The sequence below is a fragment of the Lissotriton helveticus genome, chromosome 8 (assembly GCF_964261635.1).
Source record: "Lissotriton helveticus chromosome 8, aLisHel1.1, whole genome shotgun sequence".
NCBI classification, from domain to species: Eukaryota; Metazoa; Chordata; class Amphibia; order Caudata; family Salamandridae; genus Lissotriton; species Lissotriton helveticus.
The window spans coordinates 531,144,768-531,169,333 of record NC_136069.1 but is presented as its reverse complement, the minus strand read 5'-3'; positions in this window follow the sequence as shown (position 1 = coordinate 531,169,333).

Genomic DNA, 24,566 nt, shown 5'->3' with positions numbered 1-24,566 from the left:
ACTGTCTCTGCTCGTCGTACCTCTTCCCTTTCTGTTTGTCTTACTGTCTGTCCCTCTGTGTCTATCTTTTTATGACTGTCTGTCCATGCAACCTCTTCCCTTTGTGAATGTCTCTGCATGCACATCTTGTCCCTTTCTGTCTGTGTCATTGTCCCTCTGTCTTTATCTTTCCATGACTGTCTCTGCTCTTCCCTTTCTGTCTGTCTCTCTTACTCTCTGCCCCTATGTGTCTATCTTTTTATGACTGCCTGTCCATGCCACCTCTTCCCTTAGTGACTGTCTCTGCGTGCACGTCTTCCCTGTCTCTGCATGCACATCTTACCTGTCTCTGCGTGCACATATTGCCTGTCTCTGTGCGCACATCTTGTCCCTTTCTGTCTCTCTCACTGCCCGTCCCTCCTTTCTATCTTTTTATGAATGCCTGTCCATGCCACCTCTTCCCTTTGTGACTGTCTCTGTGTGCACATCTTGCCTGTCTCACTGCCCGTCCCTCTGCCTCTGTCGGTCTCTGCCTGTGAGTAGGCTGTCCCGCCCTGCCTGCTTGTTTGTTTTATAAGATGTGTAAAAGACAAAAAAAAGCCTTTGCCTCAATTATTTGCTTGACGCAGTTTCCCAAAAATACTCGTGCGAGACGTAAAAACCCCTCCATTGGCGGCTGCAAGCGTGCTGTGACTGGAACCAGTCCCCTTGGGCTTGGGGCCCAGGTGGGGCTGCGCCGTGGTGCAGGGAGAGGGGGCTGGCCCCAGGTGGGAGTGAATGCAGGCGAAGGACAGCATCACAGCTTTGCTAGGAGTGGAGCTGTCTGCTCGTCCGTCTCACGAGTACCAAGTTACTCAGACTGTGCCACTGCCAACTTCTCGTCCACAGTACTGAGTGTTGTGCAACTTCAACCAGTCCAGGTGTGAGGTAAATAGTTATATCAAAAATAAAAATCAATGGCGTGCAGCAATGCTTGTAGACCTTGTAGACCCGGCCCTGATAATTAAGTGTCGGTGCTAAGCACCGGAAAGCATCGGCACAAATTAAGCACTGGCGGTCGGTCACAGCAATCCTAATGGCTTTATTTAGGGTACACATAAAACGTTCAGCCTCCCCATTGGCTGGAGGCCATAAAGGGGTGAAATTTACGATGACAAACAACCCTATATTGTAAATAAGTCGCAAAATCCTGGCTTGAAAAAGGAGGACCATTATCAGTACGGAGCTCAGTGAACAAGCCATGTGTTGCCATGATCTTTTCAAACAAATGAATAGTGCGACAAGCTGTGGTCGTGTCCAATAACTCAACCTCAGGGTATTTAGAAAAGTCATCAATAACCATCAACATATGACGCCCATCCGGCAAACTTCCTAATTCAGCCCTTGCTCGCTGCCAAGGAATTGAGGGAATGTCCTCCGTAAGAATAGTAGCTGGAGAGTCACCTGTCCCTGCAGCATGAGAGAGCGCACAACACAACACAGTGTTCTCTACCAAGGCATTCAATCCCGGAAACCACACTTTGCATCTCAATCTGGACTTGGTTTTCACAACCCCTTTGTGAGCCAAATGGGTCAGATCCACCACCCCCTGTTGGAGATACCCAGGAATAACCAGCCATGGACCTCTCATCAAGCAGTCCTCCGGGGATATCACCAGTTCATCACATACATTAAAAAGAGATGCCAAAGTCAACCTAGCATCTTTCGTTCGACATTTGGCAGAATCCACAAGTACATTCCATTTCCCAGTACCCACTGCAGAAATACAGAGCCAGAGACACCCATCCTGTTTCATAGACTCCAGAATCTCCTCCAACAAAATAGGAAGAGGTCGGGACCGCTCCACCACCAGACACACATATTCTTCATTAGTCTCAGCATCAGACTCCTCACCGGGAGTAGCCGGACGGAAATGTCAGGAAAAATAGTCAGCAGGATTCAAAGTCCCAGGACGAAACACCACTGAAAAAAAATTATCCTGCTACTGCAGGATCCATTTCTCAATCCGAGGGGGTGGCTTAGAGGACAAGCTCATAAACAAAGGAATGAGTAGCTTATAGTCTGTATGCACAACAAATGGCTGGCCATATAGATACAAATTAAAATGACGACACCCCCAATGTATGGCAATAGCCCCCTTTTCAATATGAGAGTACCGTTGTTCGGTTGCCATCAATGCACGACTGGCATACGCCACTGGAGCCAGTTCCCCAGTACTCTGCCTCTGAGAAAGCACAGCCCCTAAGCCACCGGGACTAGCATCCACTGACAATTCACAGTCCAGTGCAGGATTGAAATACACCAGAGTGGTATCAGTGGAGAGGGCCTGCTTAGTGGCCTGAAAAGCAGATTCCTGCTCTGGACCCAAGTTCCATGCAACGTTGGACTTAGTAAGTTCGCACGCCAACACAATCTAAACATCATCTCCTACGCTGACGACACCCAGCTGATCCTCTCCCTCACCAACGACCCCACCGCCGCCAGAGCCAACCTCCAGGAAGGAATGAAAGACATTGCGGAATGGATGAAGCTCAGCCGTCTTAAACTGAACTCAGACAAGACGGAAGTCCTCATCCTCGGACCATCCCCTCCGCCTGGGACAACTCCTGGTGGCCCCCCGTGCTGGGCACCGCCCCCAAGCCCACGGACCACGCACGCAACCTGGGCTTCATCCTAGACTCCTCCCTCACGATGACCAAACAAGTCAACGCCGTCTCGTCATCTTGCTTCAACACCCTGCGCATGCTCCGAAAGATCTTCCGGTGGATTCCCACCGAAACCAGAAAGACGGTCACCCAAGCCCTCGTCACCAGCCGACTGGACTACGGGAACGCCCTCTACGCTGGAACCACAGCCAAACTACAGAGAAGACTCCAGCGCATACAGAACGCTTCGGCACGACTCATCCTGGACATCCCCCGCCACAGCCACATCTCTGCCCATCTGGGAGACCTGCAGTGGCTCCGCGTCAGCAAGAGGATCACGCTCAGACTCCTCACCCACACACATAAGGCTCTCCACGACATGGGCCCCAACTACCTCAACAACCGCCTCACATTCTACACACCCACCCACCAGCTCCGATCCGCCAGCCTCGCCCTCGCCACCGTCCCACGGATCCGCAGAACCACCACTGGAGGAAGATCTTTCTCCTACCTGGTGGCCAAGACATGGAACTCCCTCCCCACCCACCACCGGCTGACCCAGGACCACCTCTCCTTCAGGAAGCAACTCAAGACCTGGCTCTTTGAGCAGTAGCAGCACCCCCCCCCCCTCCTCCTCCCAGCGCCTTGAGACCCTAGCGGGTGAGTAGCGCGCTCTATAAATGTGTTTGATTGATTGATTGATTGAGTTCCCGCAAAAGAGCTGTCAAATCAGTCAAATTGCTGATAAAATGGACACAATAGTTCACCATCCCCATGAAACTCCGTACACCAGACACATACACAGGAGCAGGAGCGGTCTGAATAGCTCACACTTTCAATGGGTCCGGTGACGCACCATCCTGCAAAAAAAGGGTATCCAAAAAACAAAATGTCAGATTTCAAGAACTCACATTTTTCCTTATGAAGTGTAAGTCCATGATCCAGCAGCCGCTGAAACACATTCTGAAGACGACTGAAATGCTCATAAAAAGTAGGGGCATGCACCAAGATGTCATCACTGACATTGATCACACCATCCAGTCCAGAAAGAACCCCACGGATCGTGTCTTGAAAAACTTTTGCCGCACTGGAGACTCTAAAACTCAAGCGCTTATACCTCCGCAAACTCACATGTGTAGAAAACGTGGTGATCGCACGGGAAGCAGGGTCAAGTATCAGCTGATGGTAACCAGCACGAAGATTCATTTTGGAAAACCACCGTGACCCACTTAATTCCGCCACAATATTGTCCACAGTAAGGGTGAGTTGCCATTCACGTTAAATCACAAGATTAGGCAACCGCATGTCCACACAAATGCTGACCTCACCAGGATGCTTAGGTTTACGAGCTACCACAATAGGGGACACCCAGGGATTTGGACCATCCACCCATTCAATGATGTCCGCCATCTCCAGTTTCACCAGTTCTGCTTCCACCTTCAGCCGAAGATGGAACGCCACTCTCCTGTGACGTAACGCCACTGGCTGGACGGAGTCATTGATATGGAGCTTGATCATGCGACCTTTCAAACAGCCAATTCCGTTAAACAACGGCAAAAACTGGGCCAACAAATCCTCCAAGTTACATTGATGCACACTCAAAGCAAAAGTGACCAACTGTAAGCTCTCCGCTGTCCGACAGCTCAACAGCATCCCTTGCCCACCTTTGGTGACATATATTCATGTCTTTATAACATGAGAACCACGCGCTACCTCAGCAGTAAAAACACCTGCCAAAGGAAGGGGATCAGAGGACCCATAGGCAAAAACCTTTGTAGTGGTCAAACTAAAAAACTGGAGAAATCGGCAGTGTCATCATCAATGATTTGGCCATCACATTTATTGAAGCACCCGTGTCAATCAAGCCGGCACCGGGTGACCGTCTACCATCACATGACATTTTGGAATGCCTTTTCGTACCAAACCCCAGGCTGCAAAGCATGGATGACATTTATAATCCCCTCCACCTCATCATCATCCAAGTCTCCCTCTTCCGGCAACTGAGCAGCAACATACACCTGGTTAGACAACACAGAGACGGAACCTTGTGCAGGGGCAGAGCGATACATCTTCGCAAAATGGTTGACCTTGCCGCAATTGGAGCACCTCTCCCCTTGAGCAGGACACGTCCCTTTATGAGGAAAAGTACCCACAACCATAACAGTGCCGGTTATCGTTCCTTCTTCCCCCGACTCTGCAGTTTCTTCTTGTCAGGGACTCGGGCCGAAACAGCATTAACCAGCTCCACCTTCACCACGTGCTGGAGAGCCTCCTCCATATGGGCCGCTCGCACCTTTAAAAGATCCTTAGACCTGCTCCGGGTCAACATATCAGCCATAGACATGCCCGGTACCTGCAGGATAGCTTCACGTAATTTACTAGAATAACAGCCTTGGATAAATTTGGCCCTGATCTCATCCATGTTTAGAAGCAATGGGGTAACGCAGTATCCCTCAGAACCTGGGCAATCATATATAGAAAAGACAATAGTTCTGTCGGGTGACACGTATTACTTCAACAACCGAAAAATCAATGAGTTATTCAATGTTTGTTTTGCATCACAAGAACACACTAGGACCATATGGGGTACTGCATCATTTTTATGAATTACTTCATTTATATACCCCAACATTCTTTGAAAGGCTGTCAACACACAAAGCGAAATATAACGTGATACGTGACAAAAGTGACATCTAGTGCTCAGTGATATTGTAGTGGTGCACAATATGTACAAGTCGATTAAAATATTTACAGGAAATTGGATGGCCAGAACACAAATATTGGAAATTAATGATTCTGCGAATTCAGTGAATAGATCTTTTTTAACAGAGCCTTAGGACAGGTCCAGGGGTCCAGGGTCTGCACTACTAGTAAGTCGGTGCGGGTCTTCTTCAGGACATAGGCGGGGGAAGCTGACAGCCTGTGAATATGAGAGTGTAAGGGTCAGGTGTGTTCCAACAGGGGTATATTGGGTATTGTATAAGCACTATCTCATGTGGTTGACTCACCTAATGCTGCCCCGTGGGGCAGATGGAGCACCAAGGCAAAGGCGCAGCCTGTTCTTTATAACTGGTCAGGAGGGGTGTGACCCTTTGACTGAGGATAACCAAGAAATTGCCAGGAATTAGACATTACCCAATGGTTAGATTTGATTATGAGGCGGAGTGAATCAAGGCTTAACTTACCCTTCAACTACTTTCAGAGCGTGGAGATTCCCGTCTAGGTGCTTGTTAAAACTTGTAGATTCTACAGGAAACAGGAGTGGGGAAGTTTAAAAACTATTACTGACTGTGCGAAATGCACATGACTGATGCCGAGGTCAATACGGGATACGCATGACTCACCAGAAAATTATTGTAGCACTCAGAGAAATCGTGTCTAAGGATTTCCTCATTGTCAGTGAGTTCTGCGGGGAAAGGAATGGGGACGCTTTAGCCAGTGGGTTCAGATAATGAGAAAAGGCACACATGTGGCGGGGCCAAACGGGCCCCGCCATGCCTGATGCGCTCTGGCATCGTGCCGGGACACTCACGAGTATCCGAGCGAGCTACAAATGGATATAACATAACATAACATATAACATAATATGTGGTATCTCTGTGCCCGCCGATCTCTCTTACGTTTTGCATTTCACACAGTCAGTACTAGTTTTTAAACTTCCCCACTCGTGTTTCCAGTAGAATCTACAAGTTTTAACAAGCACCTAGACGGAATCTCCAAGCTCTGAAAGTACTTGAAGGGTGAGTCCAGCCTTGATTTACTCCGCCTTATAATCAAACCTAACCATTGGGTAATGTCTAATTCCTGGCAATTTCTTCTCATCCTCCGTCAGAGGTACACGCCCCTCCTGACCAGTTATAAAGAACAGGCTGCGCCATTGCCTTGGTGCTTCATCTGCCCCACGGGGCTGCTTTACGTGAGTCAACCACATGAGATAGTGGTTATACAATAGCCAGAATACCCCTGTTGGAACACACCTGACCCTTACACTCTCATATTCACAGGCTGTCAGCTTCCCCCGCCTATGTCCTAATGTCCTAATGAAGTGGTACAAAAGGGGGATGGTGATGGACGGAGCATCTGAACCAATCAAACACTCACACCCATTCAACAGATCTGGGTTTAATCCATAACCGTTCTTTAGCCAGCCTACTCTGCTACCCCAGTTCAGACATGGTCATATGCAAATCAGTCTGACCATACCCTGCCAACTTATGGCGAACAAAGTGGTACAAAAGGGGGGTGGTGATGGACGGAGCATATGAACCAATCAAACACTCACACCCAGTCAACAGATCTGGGTTTAATCCACCAACGTTCTTTAGCCCACTCTGCCACCCCAGTTCAGACATGGCCATATGCAAATCAGTCTGATCCTGTGCCCCATGGGAATAGTCCAGCCCGAACTGCCAAGCCATGCCTTCCCTGGACCGGAAACAAGCTTCTGAGGACCGGTTTTGGCATTTCAGCCATCTTCAGCCCGGCTTGCTTGAATCCAGTGGCAAAGTGAGCAAGGGACTCACGTCTGAGCATACCCTGCCAACTTATGGCGAACAAAGTGGTACAAAAGGGGGGTGGTGATAGACGGAGCATCTGAACCAATCAAACACTCACACCCAGTCAACAGATCTGGGTTTAATCCATTACCGTTCTTTAGCCCACTCTGCCACCCCAGTTCAGACATGGCCATATGCAAATCAGTCTGACCCTTTGCCTCATGGGAACAGTCCAGCCCGAACTGCCAAGCCATGCCTTCCCTGGACCGGAAACAAGCTTCTGAGGACCGGTTTCTGGCATTTCAGCCGTCTTCAGCCCGGCTTGCTTGAATCCGGTGGCAAAGTGAGCAAGGGACTCACGTCTGAGCATACCCTGCCAACTTATGGCGAACAAAGTGGTACAAAAGGGGGGTGGTGATGGACGGAGCATCTGAACCAATCAAACACTCACACCCAGTCAACAAATCTGGTTTTAATCCATCACCGTTCTTTAGCCCACTCTGCCACCCCAGTTCAGACATGGCCATATGCAAATCAGTCTGACCCTGTGCCTCATGGGAACAGTCCAGCCCGAACTGCCAAGCCATGCCTTCCCTGGACCGGAAACAAGCTTCCAAGGACCGGTTTCTGGCATTTCAGCCACCTTCAGCCCGGCCTGCTTGAATCCAGTGGCAAAGTGAGCAAGGGACTCACGTCTGAAAATACCCTGCCAACTTATGGCGAACAAAGTGGTACAAAAGGGGGGTGGTAATGGACGGAGCATCTGAACCAATCAAAAACTCACACCCAGTCAACAGATCTGGGTTTAATCCATCACCGTTCTTTAGCCCACTCTGCCACCCCAGTTCAGACATGGCCTAATGAAGACCCGTACCAACTTACTAGTAGTGCAGACCCGGGGTTGAAACGTCAACAGTATCTCCTGGACCAGTCCTAAGGCTCTGTGAAAAAGATCTATTCACTGAATTCGCAGAATCATTAATATCCAATATTTGTGTTCTGGCCATCCAATTTCCTGTACATATTTTATTCACCTTGTACATATTGTGCACCACTACAGTATTACTGAGCACTAGATGTCACTTTTGTCACACATCACGTTATATTTCGCTTTGTGTGTTGACAGCCTTTCATAGAATGTTGGGGTATTTAGAAATGAAGTAATTTATAAAAATGATGCAATACCCCATATGGTCCTTGTGTGCGTTGTTGTGGTGCAAAGCAAACATTGAATAACTCATTGTTTTTTTGTTGTTGAAGTAATACGTGTCACCCGACAGAACCATTGGCTTTTCTGATCTCATCCGCAGCATCGGGTAACGTACAGGTGCTGGCCAATTCACGTAGACGGGCATAGAAAATGTCCACAGACTCATCAGGCAACTGCTGGGCCTGACACAACAAGAAGCGCTCATAATCTGGATTGGCCAGCAGCTCAAAATGGGCGGTAAGGGCTTGCTTCAAGGTACCATAGGTATGCGGTGGTTCACCTTCAACGACTGACCGCCCCAAACGGTGAATGGCTGCGACCCACAGATGCAGCAACATTGGGCGCCACCGTTCCTCCTTCAGGTCAATGACATCATAATATGTCACTAAACGATCCACCCACTCCTACCAGCGGGCCGCCTGAACTGAAGCAGGACCATCCAACAGAAAATGCTCCACGGGAGGGATGGCCCTCATGACGACCCAGCGGAACAAGCAAGCCTGGCTAATCTCGCAAGCACCTCTACCAGGTTCTCTCGATAATTTTAAAAATTGGAATTCTGCTTTTAGCATCACGGGGAATATTTAAAAAAAAAATAATGAAGGCAGCGCTGAGATGGTACTGGGGGGCAGACAGCACTTACCTGGAGGCCTGAGCTCGGCGTTCCTTCCTCCCCACCCTGGTCCGACGCGGTAGCCAATACCGTTGCGCGGAGGGCGGGCAGGTAGAGCCAGGCACTTCCGGTTTCAGAGGTTAGTGCTCTACTTGTTGGGAGCGCTTTAGCTTAAAGGAGCCATTCCCCAGCGGCCGCACGCAGCGGGCGCGCCGTCGGGGCACCGAAGACGCGCCAAAGACAAGCCCGTCTGCGCCCGTCCGCGGCCGACCGGGGCTAGGGGCCAGACCCCTTGCCGGTTCTCCTGGCATATTGACATACAGTGCTAAACAACTTTTGGCCCTAAGGCAGGGAGTTGGGGAGAAATGCAGCCATAGCATAACGCTGGTCTCCGAACAAGATCGGTGTAACTACTGTCCTTTCACTCTGGTTCAGCAGCGCAGTGTGGCAAATGCTGGGGAGAGAATGAAATTGTCCCTCATTAACTGTCGTTCCCTAGGGAAGCACAGAATGGAGGTCCATGACCTACTAATAGATGGACAGTTGTATGCCCTGTTCTTAACAGAAACATGGCTTAACGAAGACTCTGCACCTGACATAATAGATGCACTACCACCAGGGTATGACATCAATAGGATTGATAGACCCACGGGGAGGGGAAGCGGACTAGCTATAATCTCAAAATCAGAAATATGCTGCACCTTGGAGCCAGTGGATATTAAAGAGAGCGAAGCGGGCTTCTTCTCCATTATAGGCCAAGATAGTCAGGTCCTGAAAGGGTTCCTGATCTATAGGCCCCCAGGTTCAGGGACCAGATTCACGGAAAGCCTGATAGATTATCTGATACAGCCTGCCCTAAAATATGAGAGGCTGCTACTTCTGGGGGATCTAAATTTTCATTTCGATGATCCCACCAACACAGAAGCCCTGGAGATTCGCAATGAGCTAGCAGCAATGCAAATGGCGCTTAAATTGGAACTCCCCACCCATAATCACTTTCATTTATTGGATCCTATTTTTTCCAATTGGGAGTTGCTGAATATAGATACCCCTGTGCCTGTGGTATGGTCGGACCACTACCAGATTCCCTTTCAGATTGTGGTACGGAGGGGGAAAGTACATAAGGTTGACGATATAACTAGATGCAGGAAATGGGTAGGCTTTTCCAGAGCTAAATTTGACGAGCTTCTCGAACAGGGTGGACCCCCAGTAGGTCAAGAGATAGAGGCAGCCTGCAAAACGCTGGATAACCGCATCCTACGAGCTCTCGATCACACAGCCCCCTGGACCAATAATAGACCATGGAGGCAATCTAAATCGGCACCTTGGTTTGGGCCCGAGCTTGTCAAGGAAAAGGCGGTCTGTAAACACCTCCAGAGACGCTGGAGGAAAGGTTATTCGGCGGCAGACAGGATGACCTATAAAACTAAGCTCAAGGGCTATCATGCTCTGATTAGTAAGTATCGGACGGCTTATTATAAGGACAGGATAGAGGGTGCGGATAACTCAGCTAAAGAACTGTTTGCTGTGTTTAAGGAAGTTGGCTCCCTTTCCAGCATTGCCGCTCCTTTGGAAGGCTCGGTGGAATCCTGCGACCGAGTTGCCCAATTCTTCGCTGATAAAGTGGGGAAAACGTATTCCTCATTTCCAGTGGAAGCTAGAACAAAGGGCATGACAGAAGATGCTACTGTAAATTCCGAAGGAACTTAGTTACTAGTATCCTTCAGTACTCCCAAAGAGGACATCTTAATCGACATAGCTTCCAAAATTAAAACAGGCTCCCCGAAGGATCCGGCGCCCGCAAAAATACTTAAGGAAAGTATAAATATATTGGAACCTCACATACGCCATCTGCTGGATCTATCTTTTGGTTCAGGGAGTGTCCCGTCAGCATGGAAAGAGGCAGTGGTACTCCCGCTGAAGAAAAAATCCAATATCAGTGCGGAGCAACTAGATAACCTACGACCAATATCCCTCCTCCCCAATTTCTCAAAAATCGCAGAGAAAGTTGTCAATAAGCAATTGACAGAGCACATCGAAACCTGTAAACTTCTACATCCAACCCAATCAGGTTTCCGGGCGTCATATTCAACCGAATCTGCCTTACTCCTGTCAATAGAAACCATACGTGAGTTGGTGGATGAAGGCCATACCACAGCACTGATCCTTCTGGATCTGAGTGCGGCTTTCGACACTGTAGCACATCACATCTTGCTGAAGTGTCTGAAAAAAGGAGGAGTGAGTGGCAGAGCTCTGGTGGCTAGAATCATTCCTTCGGGATCGGAGCTTTCGAGTCGACCAGGGCCCACATCGGTCGAAGAGTATTAGGCTAAATCAGGGAGTGCCCCAAGGGTCTAGCTTGAGCCCCACCCTTTTTAATCTCCATGTAACACCTATAGCAGAGATTACTGAAAGGTTTGGGGTTCAAGTAGTAACCTATGCAGACGACACCCAACTTGTGGTGTCCCTGCACAGTTAGACGGGGCAGCAGCGAGCAACTTTTCGATGTGCCTTCAAGATATAGCAGCCTGGATGGCCAATAATTGCTTGAAATTAAAAGGCAGCAAGACAGAGGTGCTGGTGGTGGGACATGCACCATCTCTGTGGACATCGGCATAGTGGCCGCAAGTGCTGGGGCCTTTACCCTCACCCAGCGACCAAGTGAGGAATTTAAGTATCTGGCTGGACAGCAAAATTTCCTTTGAGCAACATACTACTCGGGTGGCTGGTCAATGCTTTGGCATTTTGAGAAATATGCGGAAAACATTAAATTTACTCCCCACGACGGCCAGGAAGACCCTGGTCCATCCTCTTGTTACCTCTCGATTGGATTATGGGAACGTCTTATACTTAGGAGCCAATATCAGATGTATCACCAGGCTTCAGCGGATACAGAATACGGTGGCCCGCATGATCTTGAAGTTACCCAGAAGAGCATCATCTAAGAAAGCCCTGGAATCCCTCCACTGGCTTCCGATCAAAGAACGGGTGCTCTATAAAACCTTGCTGATCAGCCACCGCATCATGCAGGGAAAGGGGCCATCCGATCTTCTGGAACTACTGAGCCCACATAGCTCGAAATCCGGTCAGAGACTTCGGAACGCACCTTCCGGAAACAACTTAAAACCTACCTCTTTCCTCCAGTTAGAGAGTGAGGAGGTTACTAGGGGAGAATCGGGGGGGGGGATGAATTGTCCGTTTGACTGGTGCCAGCAAATTTAGTGCGGGGACACACTGTCCTCAGTGTAACCAGGCGCTCTATAAAACTTATTATTATTTATTAATATTAACACAGCTCAGGGCACCCCACACAGGCACCACCCCGAGACCAAGGAGATGGCCACCAGAATCCAAATGGCAAACTCAGCAACACTTGTCAGGGCTTAAAAGTTTCCAGCACCAGGATCTAGGCACAGGGCAGGTACAAACTCCACACAGCCCGAATAGATGCACCTCTCACGTCAGGGGCACAGAGGACGACACAGGACACGGGGCACCAGCAGTGGAGCAAAATGACCTTCACACCCAGCATGACGCCACAAACTGCCGAGCATCAGCAATGAGGGCAGCCGGGGAACCTCCTTGCTCTCGCTTCACAGGGCAGCAACAGCATGCCCACCACAAGCCACTCGTCTGCAGCAGCACGCTGCACGCAGCCACCAGCAGGCCACGCCCCCAGGAACAGCCAGGGCATCAACACATGAAGAACCCAGAAAGCCAGGCACAGCTCCCAAGAGAAAACGGGACACCGCAGGCACAAGGACGCCACCAGCAGCAATGAGAGGGCGAGGATCCAGAAAACAGCAGGAAGGAACAGCAGAACACACAGGAAAACCCACCTTTGTCGCAAAAAATGTTGTGTCAGAAAGGTCAGTAAAGGCAAAACACAGGAAGTGGACTGTACAATATCCTGGCCACACCAGGCGTCTTTTATTTAATCAATAAGCCCCATCCCTAATGGGCAAACAATTAGCACCTGATTATAAATACACCGGGCAGTCCATCGCTACCCCTTCCGGGAAAGGGCAGTGACCACATCACATTGATTTTATTTTAATGGTAAATATTTTAGCTACATTAGCTATGCAGGACGAAATTAAATCCACTCAATTCTCATATACAGTTAAAGCTGCGCGGTGAGCTACAGTGATTCACTCACAGTTCAAGAAAGACTTCCCAAAAGTCAAGTGACAGCATGGTCACCTTTTGGTACAGCAATAAAAACCTGTAAATAGATAGAGTGTTAAAGCTGGCATATTATTTTTCAGTGCATAGAGTGTTGAGGAAAAGCCAGTTAGGGAACAGGGAGATTTGCTACTGTGCTCAAATCAAGGTATTGACCAGTGAAGAAGTGCTGTGTTCGGAAAGCATGTCGTTATGAATATTCCACCAGTCAGGTTAGAGAATCGCTCTGCAATGTACAGTGCATGTTACCACAGTTTGTAGAAGCCTGGCATCGGCCCTGCTCAATTGGCTTATCCCTGTGTTTCTTTATCGGCCTTAACTCCATTGCCACCTTTCCTGCTAGAGAATGGCATAGCAGTCTTAGATGCTGATTTACCATAATGCTTGAGCTAGAGGATGTGACATCACACACCTTTTTTCTATTTATAATTTGTTCATTGGCATTTTAGAAGAAAGGAACATCAACCAGGTAGGAAACCACAGGTATGGGCAGGGAGGAGTGGGAAAGGAATTCAGGGTACAGATAGTATACATCAACTTATACATTCTCATGATGTAAAGAAGGGCGACAATACACCATATCTGATGGATGTCCAAACCAATCAGGCATGCAGCCTTCAGATGTCTCATAGCTCATCGATCTTGCTGGTAAGTGTATGGAGGGCAAGCGATCAGGTGTATAGGGTGCCTAATCAGGTAGGGATCTGTCCCTGTATTTGGCAGGGTCCTCTCCATGTCCAAAGCCGACCATGTCGGCCGCTTTTGATACTGTGTCTCATGAGATTCTTCTCGGCCGATTACAGAGAGTGGGTATTGGAGGATTGGCACTATCCTGGTTGGAGAGTTTTCTCTCCGGCCGCTCACAATCTGTCAGTGTGGGACCCTATCGTTCCATCTCGAGGGTACTCACTAAGGGGGTGCCACAGGGCTCATGCCTAAGCCCCACATTGTTTAATGTGTATGTGGCCCCCCTTGCAGAGATTGTGAGAAGGTTTGGGTTCACTCCAGTGTCATATGCTGATGACACCCAGCTGCTTTTTCCTTTCAACTCTCTTACACCTGAAGTGAAGAACAATTTTGCCGAGGGCATGAGAGCAGTATCCAACTGGATGGCTACTAATTGCCTCCAGTGTAATGTCGGGAAGACCGAACTAATGCTCTTTGGGAAAGCCAGCATGCTCTGGTCCCCCGACTGGTGGCCTTTAGAACTAGGCCCTGTCCCATGCCCAAAGCTAGTTGTTAAGAACTTGGGGGTGAAACTTGATCAGAATTTGAGTTTAAAGGAACATGCTAACTTCGTCACAGGAGCTTGTTTTAGAACAATTGGCCAGTTAAGGCGAGTCTTCCCTCTGCTGCCTGACATCCACAGGAAGACTCTTGTGCAAACCCTGGTGATAAGCCGTTTGGACTACTGCAACGGCCTCCTCATATCAGCAAATGAGGAGGCGCTTAATCGTTTGCAGGTAGTCCAAAATACGGCCGCCAGATTGATTCTAAATGCTCCTGCAAGAACCCCGTCCAAACCTCTGCTAAGACATCTCCACTGGCTGCCAATACGACAACGTATTAAATTTAAAATCTGCTGCTTATTGCACAAATGCCTTTATGGGCAAGGCCCCAGATATCTGGCACAAAAACTTCAGATATACAAACCTGAACGACTTTTACGTTCCAGCAACCAATGTCTACTGGAAATCCCCACCATAAAAAAAGTCAGACAAGGTGGACGTGCTCTTTCCTTTATAGGCCCTACCATCTGGAACAAGCTTCCATCCAACCTGAGACACAATGATAATCATCTGTGTTTCAGGAAAACATTAAAAACTCTTCTGTTTCAGGAAGCATAACCCACCCTGTGGTACCACACGTAGTCAACATTTCCTCAGTACCGATGCGAGCAAAGCGCGGAGATACCTCATAGGTCGATTCTGGCGCGATATAAGCAATTAAATAAATAAATAAATAAATAAAGTGGTATTAAGCTCTCTTTGACCAAGAAGATTATTTGCGGTTCCAAAATGTTCTTTGGATTTGACCGTAGTGGCATGAGCTCCCAGTAATTAGAGAGCTGCTGCTGGCAGTATGTAGCATATCCAGCCTGTTCGCAACTCTAGGCATGGGCCACCTGCCCAATGGATGGCCAACTGCCTTTTGGCCAGAAGTAGTAGCATTTCAGTGAGGCATTGGGATTCTGGGAGGGACATCCTTGACTTTTCCCAGGAGTCCCACCAGTGGAGTCTGTGGCTGCGAGTGACCAGTGATCTGGACTAGGTCTCTGTAGATGGCAGCTGACTATCTAGCCACGTGTTGGCACTCCCATGCCAGATGGAGGAATGCAGCCTGCAGGCTGGTGCACCTCTGGCAGTGCTCCTCCTCGATTAGACCCATATGATGCATTTGCACCAGTGTGTGGTCTAATCTGTTCAGGAACTCAAAGTAAATGAGCCGAAGTCTGTAATCGGGTGAAAGGGCCGCTGTCTGACCACAGCAATATGTCCACTGTCCTTTAGAGACGGGGGTTCTGGTGTCACTTTTGCCATGCTGAACTAGCCCTGGGGCACACCCCAGCACCTTTTCTTGCATCGTGGCATTCAACTGAGGGACCAGTTTGCAGGGGGAGGCATTTGATAACAGGTGTTCCACCACATGCAGTGTGGGATGTGGAGCAGGGAACGTGTTGTGTAGCATGCAGCATGTATCATGGAACTGATAGTAGAGGAGAGCGTGTAGCGCGGAGTTGTGGGTACACTCATTGGCCTCAAGTGGGGGCAGATACTGACCATCTGGGTTGAGGACCCAAATGCAAAGAGACCTTGCCCATGGGCTCACTGTCTAGAACAATCATCCTGCAGCTGTGGGAGCATGGGATTGCGCACAAGTGGTATAGGGGGAGCTTATATACATGAAAGCTAGTCACGTTGCCACAGGACATCCAATGCTCAGTGAACGTATGCCACCATGTCGATCTCTGCACGTAGGGGTTTGTAAGGCTATAGCACAGTGACAAGGGGCAAGGAGCTGTCTGGCCTGCCTCTGTTGCCGTGTGAGGCTGAAACTGAGTGAGGTATAGCCAGAAATATATATATTGGTCTTGTGCACAGTACGCATATTGGTGAACGTCAAGCGCATTGAGACCTCCTTGTTGGAAAAGCAGGGTGAGCGTATGGCATGCGATTATTACTGTTTACCTGCCCAGACTAGGGAAATCAAATTTAAGTGCAATCATTAAAAAAATTGTGTGGTGAGTGGAATCGGGAGGTTGATGAAGAGGTGACAGGAATTTGGGCAGGATGATCATTTTACCAATGGTTATCCTTCCTGCCATAGAGAGGGGCGGCCGGAATTCCCTCTTCCAACCAAGCAACAGCCCTATCATAGTTTGCCCTCCAGAGTTCATCTGTATCTCACTTGAACCATATTCCAAGATAAGAGGTATTTGCACTCAAATGGTTGTGTTCCTGTGGTAAGAGGGAATAGGGTAGATTTCCAGTTGATATTGATACCAGAGTACCCACCGAATCTCACTACTTCTCATGTAATAGGGGACATGTTTGTTTGAGGTTCTCATACATATAGCATGATGTCATTGTCTTACATGGACACTAATATACTCCTAGCAGTGAAGTTGAGACCCCTGTGGGCATGGTGTTGTCACAGCCGAGTGGCTAGTGGCTCCATCGCTATAGCAAATAGGACAGGGGATAGGGGGCATCCCTGCCTAATCCTGCCAATAACGGAGAGTGGAGCAGAAGATATGCCATTGAGATGGTGGCATGCCTTCAGGGAAGTGTATAAAAGACTGATCAGGTGCAAAAAATGAGCCCGAGCCGCGGTTGAAGATGGAATAAGTATGGCCATTCCAGGGAATCAAATGCCTTAGTTGCATCCAAAAAAGCAACAACCGCTGCCAGCTGTGGGTCTATAGCATATATGGCAGCAAACATTGTGCAGAGGTTATGGGCTGCTGAACTGCCTGGCACGAATCCTGACTGGACTGTACGGACAATATCCGGCAGTAAAGGGATTTGCAAGGAGATTGGCAAATTCCTTGTTGTCAACTTTTATCATTGAAAGCGGTCAGTACTAGTCACAGTGATCAGATGGATTATTGGGTTTCAGCATTTCAATAATGACCATTCCTGTAGTGATGTGTAATAGTATAGGCAATTATATATATTGTGAGATCATGTATTAACCATTGACCAAGTTTTATGTTAATCACACTTTTTGAGCATGGTTTCATCTTGTTTCTGTCTGACCCTGCCTTTCAGCTGCGAAGGCAGGCAGGCTCTGGTTACTTGTGCACACATAGAAATGCTTATGTTTTTCACTACACTGAGTGGGAGAGATAAGCTGCTAGAACAGACAGTGTGGGCTGTATAGCACAAGGATGAGAAAGTGAAGAATTCTGCCTCAGCTCTCAATGGCGGTGGGCCAGCTCCTTTGAGTGACCTTGATTCAAAGAGTGCAGCCAGCACCTAAAGTGCAGATGAAGGTAGGGGAGATTCTAGAAGTCCATCTCTGTGTTCGTAAAGAATATAAGGATGGAGACCTCTTGGTGTTTATCAGGAATTCTTCTAGGGGCAGACGCACCACCTAGAATCCTTTCCTGGTTGAAGAGCTTCTGCAGAGACTATCAATGGGTTCCCCAGTCATGCTGGCAGGATGATGCAAGACAGACAACCGGTGATGTATTTCAAGTTCTTATTACCTTATTCTTGTGTAGATGCAGTTATCTTTCTATGCATTTATTCTTGTGTACATGCAGTTATCTTTCCATGCAATTATTCTTGTGTACATCAAGTTCTCTTTCTTTGCATGTTCTTGTGTATATATATTCACTCTATGCATTGATTTTAAGTGTGCATTATTACACATTTAATATATGGGAACATGCTGCAAGAAATATTTTTCTGTGCTTGGTAAATGAGTGTTGAGCTTGTGTTATGTTGTACTTTCGTATTCTAAAGGGATGTAGAATCCTACATTGAAGAGTGTTCACATTGTATCCTGGTGATCTGGAGTCTTGCTCATGTGTTCTGAAGAGAAAGCAAGACATTTTGGCATCACTCGCAGGATCCAAAGAGAAAGAGGCAGAATGTTGAGCAGAAAAACAAACATGGATAAAGCAGGTTTCCAGATATCAAATGAAGTACCTCTATGGAAATTAGTTCCGTACAGTAAGCTTGATAATGTGTTAATGTTATTGTGCTGGGTTGAGTGAGAATTGGAGTGCGTGTATGTCTGATACGCATCCAAAAGGTGTATTAATTTGCTTGCAAAAAGCACCAATTTAAAAAGGGAAAGAGTTTTGTACATTGGGTCAAAGAGTCTGAATCCTCTTAAATGCAGATAGGAAAATGTATGAAAAATGTATTCAGTTAGGAAACGAGAGTGAAGCAATGGAAAACAGCTAGTGAAAGCCACTGCCCTACGGACTCATTAGAACGATAGTGTAATTCCTTTGTAGATAAAAAAGACAACATTTTGGAGGCCAAGGTGGCAACACAGTATTCTGATTTGATGGGAATGGCTAAGTGGGCACACGAAAAAATGTGGACACCTGGGAGAGAAGGCCGCTGAACAGGTGGGCAGAGAATAGAGGAATGCATATTCCCCTAGATTTGATCAAAACTGCAATTATACAATGTCTCATTTGTCAGCATACACAACACTGACTCGTGCCACAGATGGTGAGAGATCAGCCAGGTAGGGGAAAGCTGCCAGGACAGATCGACTACTTTTGGGCTAATGCCAATTAGTAGGGGTTGTCAGTATGAATGTATAAAGGTGGATACTTACTCTGGCTACTCGGAGCTTGATCACGCGGCCTTTCAAACAGCCAATTCCGTTAAACAACGGCAAAAACTGGGCCAACAAATCCTCCAAGTTACATTGATGCACACTCAAAGCAAAAGTGACCAACTGTAAGCTCTCCGCTGTCCGACAGCTCAACAACATCCCTTACCCACCTTTGGTGACATATATTCATGTCTTTATAACATGAGAACCACGCGCTACCTCAGCAGTAAAAACACCTGCCAAAGGAAGGGGATCAGAGGACCCATAGGCAAAAACCTTTGTAGTGGTCAAACTAAAAAACTGGAGAAATCGGCAGTGTCATCATCAATGATTTGGCCATCACATTTATTGAAGCACCCGTGTCAATCAAGCCGGCACCGGGTGACCGTCTACCATCACATGACATTTTGGAATGCCTTTTTGTACCAAACCCCAGGCTGCAAAGCATGGATGACATTTATAATCCCCTCCACCTCATCATCATCCAAGTCTCCCTCTTCCGGCAACTGAGCAGCCACATACACCTCGTTAGACAACACAGAGACGGAACCTTGTGCAGGGGCAGAGCGACACATCTTCGCAAAATGGTTGACCTTGCCGCAATTGGAGCACCTCTCCCCTTGAGCAGGACACGTCCCTTTATAAGGAAAAGTACCCACAACCATAACAGTGCCGGGATCGTTCCTTCTTCCCCCGACTCTGCAGTTTCTTCTTGTCAGGGACTCGGGCCGAAACAGCATTAACCAGCTCCACCTTCACCATGTGCTGGAGAGCCTCCACCATATGGGCCGCTCGCACCTTTTAAAGTTCCTTAGACCTGCTCCGGGTCAACATATCAGCCATAGACATGCCCGGTACCTGCAGGATAGCTTCACGTAATTTACTAGAATAACAGCCTTGGATAAATTTGGCCCTGATCTCATCCATGTTTAGAAGCAATGGGGTAACGCAGTATCCCTCAGAACCTGGGCAATCATATATAGAAAAGACAATAGTTCTGTCGGGTGACACGTATTACTTCAACAACAGAAAAAAACAATGAGTTATTCAATGTTTGTTTTGCATCACAAGAACACACTAGGACCATATGGGGTACTGCATCATTTTTATAAATTACTTCATTTATATACCCCAACATTCTTTGAAAGGCTGTCAACACACAAAGCGAAATATAACGTGATACGTGACAAAAGTGACATCTAGTGCTCAGTGATATTGTAGTGGTGCACAATATGTACAATTTGATTAAAATATTTACAGGAAATTGGATGGCCAGAACACAAATATTGGAAATTAATGATTCTGCGAATTCAGTGAATAGATCTTTTTTAACAGAGCCTTAGGACAGGTCCAGGGGATACTGTCCACGTTTCAACCCAGGGTCTGCACTACTAGTAAGTTGGTGCGGGTCTTCTTCAGGACATAGGCGGGGGAAGCTGACAGCCTGTGAATATGAGAGTGTAAGGGTCAGGTGTGTTCCAACAGGGGTATATTGGGTATTGTATAAGCACTATCTCATGTGGTTGACTCACCTAATGCTGCCCCGTGGGGCAGATGGAGCACCAAGGCAAAGGCGCAGCCTGTTCTTTATAACTGGTCAGGAGGGGCGTGTCCCTTTGACTGAAGATAACCAAGAAATTGCCAGGAATTAGACGTTACCCAATGGTTAGATTTGATTATGAGGCGGAGTGAATCAAGGCTTAACTTACCCTTCAACTACTTTCAGAGCGTGGAGATTCCCGTCTAGGTGCTTGTTAAAACTTGTAGATTCTACAGGAAACAGGAGTGGGGAAGTTTAAAAACTATTACTGACTGTGCGAAATGCACATGACTGATGCCGAGGTCAATACGGGATACGCATGACTCACCAGAAAAATATTGTAGCACTCAGAGAAATCGATGTCTAAGGATTTCCTCATTGTCAGTGAGTTCTGCGGGGAAAGGAATGGGGACGCTTTAGCCAGTGGGTTCAGATAATGAGAAAAGGCACACATGTGGCGGGGCCAAACGGGCCCCGCCATGCCTGATGCGCTCTGGCATCGTGCCGGGACACTCACGAGTATCCGAGCGAGCTACAAATGGATATAACATAACATAACATATAACATAACATGTGGTATCTCTGTGCCCGCCGATTTCTCTTACCTTTTGCATTTCACACAGTCAGTACTAGTTTTTAAACTTCCCCACTCGTGTTTCCAGTAGAATCTACAAGTTTTAACAAGCACCTAGACGGAATCTCCAAGCTCTGAAAGTACTTGAAGGGTGAGTCCAGCCTTGATTTACTCCACCTTATAATCAAACCTAACCATTGGGTAATGTCTAATTCCTGGCAATTTCTTCTCATCCTCCGTCAGAGGTACACGCCCCCCCTGACCAGTTATAAAGAACAGGCTGCGCCATTGCCTTGGTGCTTCATCTGCCCCGCGGGGCTGCATTAGGTGAGTCAACCACATGAGATAGTGGTTATAAAATAGCCAGTATACCCCTGTTGGAACACACCTGACCCTTACACTCTCACATTCACAGGCTGTCAGCTTCCCCCGCCTATGTCCTAATGTCCTAATGAAGTGGTACAAAAGGGGGATGGTGATGGACGGAGCATCTGAACCAATCAAACACTCACACCCATTCAACAGATCTGGGTTTAATCCATAACCGTTCTTTAGCCAGCCTACTCTGCCACCCCAGTTCAGACATGGTCATATGCAAATCAGTCTGACCCTGTGCCTCGTGTGAACAGTCCAGCCCGAACTGCCAAGCCATGTCTTCCCTGGACCGGAAACAAGCTTCCGAGGACCGGTTTCTGGCATTTCAGCCGTCTTCAGCCCGGCTTGCTTGAATCCAAATGCAAAGTGAGCAAGGGACTCACGTCTGAGCATACCCTGCCAACTTATGGCGAACAAAGTGGTACAAAAGGGGGGTGGTGATGGACGGAGCATATGAACCAATCAAACACTCACACCCAGTCAACAGATCTGGGTTTAATCCACCAACGTTCTTTAGCCCACTCTGCCACCCCAGTTCCGACATGGCCATATGCAAATCAGTCTGATCCTGTGCCCCATGGGAATAGTCCAGCCCGAACTGCCAAGCCATGCCTTCCCTGGACCAGAAACAAGCTTCCGAGGACCGGTTTTGGCATTTCAGCCATCTTCAGCCCGGCTTGCTTGAATCCAGTGGCAAAGTGAGCAAGGGACTCACGTCTGAGCATACCCTGCCGACTTATGGCGAACAAAGTGATACAAAAGGGGGGTGGTGATGGACGGAGCATCTGAACCAATCAAACACTCACATCCAGTCAACAGATCTGGGTTTAATCCATCACCGTTCTTTAGCCCACTCTGCCACCCCAGTTCAGACATGGCCATATGCAAATCAGTTTGACCCTGTGCCCCATGGGAACAGTCCAGCCCGAATTGCCAAGCCATGCCTTCCCTGGACCGGAAACGAGCTTCCGAGGACCCGTTTCTGGCATTTCAGCCCTCTTCAGCCAGGCTTGCTTGAATCCAGTGGCAAAGTGAGCAAGGGACTCACGTCTGAGCATACCCTGCCAACATATGGCGAACAAAGTGGTACAAAAGGGGGGTGGTGATGGGCAGAGCATCTGAACCAATCAAACACTCACACCCATTCAACAGATCTGGGTTTAATCCATCACCGTTCTTTAGCCCACTCTGCCACCCCAGTTCAGACATGGCCATATGCAAATCAGTTTGACCCTGTGCCCCATAGGAACAGTCCAGCCCTAATTGCCAAGCCATGCCTTCCCTGGACCGGAAACAAGCTTCCGAGGACCGCTTTCTGGCATTTCAGCCGTCTTCAGCCCTGCTTGCTTGAATCCAGTGGCAAAGTGAGCAAGGAACTCACGTCTGAGCATACCCTGCCAATTTATGGCGAACAAAGTGGTACAAAAGGGGGGTGGTGATTGACCGAGCATCTGAACCAATCAAACACTCACACCCAGTCAACAGATCTGGGTTTAATCCATCACTGTTCTTTAGCCCACTCTGCCACCCCAGTTCAGACACGGCCATATGCAAATCAGTCTGACCCTGTGCCTCATGGGAACAGTCCAGCCCGAACTGCCAAGCCATGCCTTCTTTGGACCGGAAACAAGCTTCCGAGGACCGCTTTCTGGCATTTCAGCCGTCTTCAGCCCTGCTTGCTTGAATCCAGTGGCAAAGTGAGCAAGGAACTCACGTCTGAGCATACCCTGCCAACTTATGGCGCCCAAAGTGGTACAAAAGGGGGGTGGTGATTGACCGAGCATCTGAACCAATCAAACACTCACACCCAGTCAACAGATCTGGGTTTAATCCATCACCGTTCTTTAGCCCACTCTGCCACCCCAGTTCAGACATGGCCATATGCAAATCAGTCTGACCCTGTGCCTCATTGGAACAGTCCAGCCCGAAATGCCAAGCCATGCCTTCCCTGGACCGGAAACAAGCTTCCGAGGACCGGTTTCTGGCATTTCAGCCGTCTTCAGCCCAGCTTGCTTGAATCCAGTGGCAAAGTGAGCAAGGGACTCACGTCTGAGCATACCCTGCCAACTTATGGCGAACAAAGTGGTACAAAAAGGGGGTGGTGATGGACGGAGCATCTGAACCAATCAAACACTCACACCCAGTCAACAGATCTGGGTGTAATCCATCACCGTTCTTTAGCCCACTCTGCCACCCCAGTTCAGACATGGCCATTTGCAAATCAGTCTGACCCTGTGCCTCATGGGAGCAGTCCAGCCCGAACTGCCAAGCCATGCCTTCCCTGGACCGGAAACAAGCTTCTGAGGACCGGTTTCTGGCATTTCAGACGTCTTCAGCCTGGCTTGCTTGAATCCAGTGGCAAAGTAAGCAAGGGACTCACGTCTGAGCATACCCTGCCAACTTATGGCGAACAAAGTGGTACAAAAAGAGGGGTGGTGATGGACGGAGCATCTGAACCAATCAAACACTCACACCCAGTGAACAGATCTGGGTTTAATCACTCACAGTTCTTTAGCCCACTCTGCCACCCTAGTTCAGACATGGCCATTTGCAAATCCGTCTGACCCTTTGCCTCATGGGAGCAGTCCAGCCCGAACTGCCAAGCCATGCCTTCCCTGGACCGGAAACAAGCTTCCGTGGACCGGTTTCTGGCATTTCAGCCGCCTTCAGCCCGGTTTGCTTGAATCCAGTGGCAAAGTGAGCAAGGGACTCACGTCTGAGCATACCCTGCCAACTTATAGTGAACAAAGTGGTACAAAAAGGGGATGGTGATGGACGGAGCATCTGAACCAATCAAACACTCACACCCAGTCAACAGATCTGGGTTTAATCCATCACCGTTCTTTAGCCCACTCTGCCACCCCAGTTCAAACATGGCCATATGCAAATCAGTCTGACCCTGTGCCTCATGGGAACAGTCCAGCCCGAACTACCAAGCCATGCCTTCCCTGGACCGGAAACAAGCTTCCGAGGACCGGTTTCTGGCATTTCAGCCATCTTCGGCCCGGCTTGCTTGAATCCAGTGGCAAAGTGAGCAAGGGACTCACGTCTGAGCATACCCTGCCAACTTATGGCGAACAAAGTGGTACAAAAGGGGGGTGGTGATGGACGGAGCATCTGAACCAATCAAACACTCACACCCAGTCA